Here is a 4,466-nt window from a genome sequence, read left to right as displayed (position 1 = left end):
ATAATTAAAAATTTGTCATAAGGACAACCGCTTGATTCCGCCGGGAGCGGGTGCTAATCTGGAAAATTACACCCGCTCCCAGCGAAATCGCGGTAAAATTTCAGCCACAACCATGTCTCACGACCGTGACATAGGTGGTAACAGTCTGTAAAGGAATCAATACGACGATCCAGCAAAAGCCTCGTGCACCCCATTAGCAAGTAAAAGCTTGGCACTTCCAAGAGGGTCGATGATAAGGACGATTAGTTTAACCGAATATTTCGGGTACAATCGTTGCTAATCCCTTATAAGGTCTCGATACCTCTCTTCCTTTTCATCCTCCTTGGTTATGATGTTTTTATCAGCTGGTACCGAAAATTCGATAACGAACATGGTTCGCTTCTCGAAGTCAAGAAGAACCATGTCAGGCCTCGAGTGAGCAACAGAAACAATTTTCGAGAATATAAAGTTCCAGTATATGCGGCACTTCCCATTCTCGACAATTGACTCGATTTCCCTAGGAGCATTTAGAGGAGCGATATTAATGTTAATACCGTAAGAGTGACAGAGATGGTAATAAAACACTCTTAGTACCGCATTGTGCCTTTGAATGTAGGTCGTTCCCGCGTGAGTTGGACAACTAGATAGTATGTGAGCTAAATGCTCCGGGTGTACATGGCACGCCTTGCAGCTATCATCAGGAATGTCTTGGCTCAAAATGTAGAGACTGTATGTTAAGGTGGAAATGACACCGTCTTGGCATGCAAAAATGAAACCCACCGTACCAGACTTCAATCCGGGCGATTTAAGGAAAGCAAATGTTAGCTCACAAGACATTGACTGATCCTTCACATTTCTGTGGAAGATACCGTGCATCCTCTTATCGAGGAGCTGTTCACGAAAGTTTTTCTCTTGTGCTTTCTTGATCCGGGATTTCAGGAGTGAGTACTCGAGATAGATAAGATTTGATGCGTTTGGCTTAACCCTAATACTGAAGTCAAGTCCGAGTGTTTCAGCAGCCTCTTTTGCTGCTTTGTACAGAAACGCTCCTTTGCCCACTTCTTCGTGATTCCTGACCATTTTAAGAAGAGGGTCTCTTCCATTTGCAACTTTATGTGCTGTACCCAGAATAATCATGTTGTGAAGACATTCAAAACTCAATATTCCGCGATCCCCTTGACGGTGTGAGATGTACAGTCGCGGAACGGAAGACTTAAGATGCATGCTTTTGCTCATGTGCATAACCTTTCTTGTCCCGATATCAAGAGATCTGAGCTCGTGCTTCGTCCATGGAACTATTCCAAATAAATAGAGTAGTACCGGGACGGCAAGCATGTTCGTTGTAGATACTTTGTTCCTCGCCGACAGTTCGGAAGACCAAATCTGTCGGATAAGAGGTTTGTATCTGCTTCGGAGAGTATCCTTTATAGATGTCACATCCTGAATGCGGCTCTGTGGCACGCACAGGTATGTATAAGTCTCTCCAGCGCAAAGGTGTCGTATAGCGCTTCTATCAACGAGCTCAGGATCTTCAGGGATGCCATTAAGTTTTCCTCGCTTCAAATAAACCTTGGAGCATTTGTCTAACCCAAATTCCATTCCAATTTCCTTGGTATATCGCTCGACAATCCCTAGAGCTAGATGTAGTTGCTCTTTGTTTTTAGCATAGATCTTCAGATCGTCCATGTAAAACACATGAGTGACCTTGTACTTTCGATTTGCAGGTTTGCCGCACAAGTACCCGTCGGAATGGCGAAGTGCTAGAGATAGTGGAGATAGTAAATCTGGTTTTCCAAAGCAGCATCAACCTCTCAATGCACCTAACTATTTGCGGATGAACCTTTAAGATTTTCAAAAGACAGATGATAAGTCTATGGGAGGTCGAATCGAAAGCTTTCCGATAATCAATCCAGGCCATCGATAGGTCACGCTGGTAGAATGCTGCATCTTTACAGACACATCTATTGATGATCAGATTCTCCCGACATCCGGCTACGCCTTTCTTTAAGCCTCGTTGTTCATACATTTATTGCCACACAGGTTCAATTGCCCGAACAGGTTCAATTGCCCAGATGTGATGTAGTTAATCACACACTGAATGCGGGACGCGAACTGTCTTGCCCAGCCTATATTTCTGGCAAGTTGACGCATGCGTCTTTCGGTCTTATTATCAACCGTTGGTTTTGTTTTACGGTTCGCATCGGCCAAAGCTCTCGCTGCATTGTACACACAATAATTGATAGGCCAGAGGTCAGATTCTCCGGAAAAATGTCCACGAAGCTCGTCATCCATTTCAGCCAGATCTTTAAGCTTGAGAGAAACCTTGGTGTTGATGTTTCTTCGGGTTGTAAAGCATCGCTCTTCCTTTATTGGATGCCTGCCCGCGGTTGGTCTTAGTGTCGCCTCTCTTTCTCTGTTGCCGACTTATTCTAGCTGTGGCAGAGTAGGCCAGTAACTAGACTGTTCCTTGCACATTAAAATTTAATTTTAAAAGTTTAAGAGTAGTTAACCACTTGCAATTCTTATGCTCATCAGAATTCACAACTTCAAACAAATCCAAATAGTTTATAAAAATAATTCAAAGAATCGAAGAATCCAAAAAAATTCAAAAGAAATGTGAGGCGTTCAGGGGTGCATCTCAGCAACTAAGGCTATTACAAAAAAAAATGGAAAAGGAAAGAATTCCAAAGAATTAAAATAATTGAATATTTTTTTTCGAGCCGGTAAATTTGTTTCTTCGATTAAAACGGCCACCTGAATTTCTTAGTATTTAAAAAATTATTATATTCATTGGTGTTTTCTTGTAAAAATAATTATATTTTTCGTAGTTGTAGAAAAATTCCCACCAAGCATTTTTAATAAATATATCAATTTAAGTCAAAAATGGTTTTACCTTGTTATGTAATTTAAAAAAATTAGACTTCAGAATAATCATTGTTTGGAAAATAACGAGGTAAGAGCGCAGAACGAACATCGCACAAAACAAGATTTTCTTATGTCTCATAATTGTTTTTCATATCAGGTACCCGTATGAGAGGCCGCATATGCAATAAAATCTAGACCGAATTAATTTGAGATCACCTCAATTGTAACAAGTCTTTAGAAAGGTGTAAAGAGTGTTACATCTTCACTGGCAATGCTCAAGCAATAGGGGTAAATGATACTGCCAGCTGACACCAACTCACACGAACGACCTTTGGGCAGACTCATTGAGACACGTGTTCCATTCGAGAAAGGAGGAAAAGAGACAGGAAAGAGAGCTCCTTCAGCCTTCTTCCTGACAGAGCTCCCCCCATTCCCCTCCTCGTCCTATCTATACTACTTTGTTTTTTTCTCTATGTGTGCATCAGAGCTCCAGGCTCCCTCTGCACCCCCAGGGTGTTTTGGAGATACCAACCCCATGCATTACAATTAAACTTTCAGGTCCCTATGCACAACCAATCTCAGTCCAGCACAAAAATGATCAATTACAAAAATTCCTTTTTTTTTACCCATCCCTCTTGAGAAATTCACAAGCAAAATGTTATAAAACATGTTCTAAAATTAATAATGAAAAAACATCATCACATCGCCAAGTGCCACCCATCATCAAAGATTCCTCATAGTAAGAGTCGAAATTTCAAGTTGTCAAACGAAAATTATTATAAACCAATTAAGAAGCGACTTCACATTGCGTGAGGCGCTCCGTGATTATGAAAAAGCTGTACAAAATATAGTAAGACAATCTGCCCATAAAGTACTGAAAAAAGTTGTGACTACTATGAGAAATAAATTCACGGTGCGCGAAGCGCTCCGTGCAAGTAGGTACTAGCTGAACAAAATATGCAAATCAAGTGAAAAAACCCATTAACCACTGACTATTACCCTTGAGATTTCAGAATACAAAAATACTTAAGAAATTGGCTCACATAATACCGACAAAGAAGGACCTAACTCGCGGTGCGCGAAGCGTTCTGTGCACGAAGACTCCAACTAAACAAATTATGAAAATCGAGTGAATAAACCCAATAACCACTATTACCCTTGAAATTTCAGAATACAAAATTACTTAAGGAAATAACCCACAGAATGCCGAAAAAGAAGAACCTAACTCGAGGTGCGCGAAGCGCTTCGTGCAAGAAGGCTCCAGCTGGAAAAACTATGCATATCGAGTGAAAAACCCACTAACTACTATCACCCTTCAAATTTCAGAATACAAAATTACTTAAGAAAATAACCCACATAATACTGACAAAGAAGAACCTAACTCGTGGTGCGCGAAGCGCTCCGTGCAAGTAGGCTCCAGCTGGACAAAATATGCAAATCGAGTGAAAAAGACCCTTTAACCACCAACTATCACCCTTGCAATTTCAGGATACAAAAATACTGAAGAAAATAACCCACATAATACCGACGGAGTGAGTGTAGAGGGGAGGAGCCTGCACTGTGGGGAATTTGTAGTGGGGGTATTGGGGAGTAGCCTGTACTATTGGCAATTTGGAGAGGGG

This window comes from Belonocnema kinseyi, chromosome 2 (assembly GCF_010883055.1).
Source record: "Belonocnema kinseyi isolate 2016_QV_RU_SX_M_011 chromosome 2, B_treatae_v1, whole genome shotgun sequence".
In the NCBI taxonomy this organism is placed as follows: domain Eukaryota; kingdom Metazoa; phylum Arthropoda; class Insecta; order Hymenoptera; family Cynipidae; genus Belonocnema; species Belonocnema kinseyi.
This window is presented reverse-complemented; position numbering follows the sequence as displayed.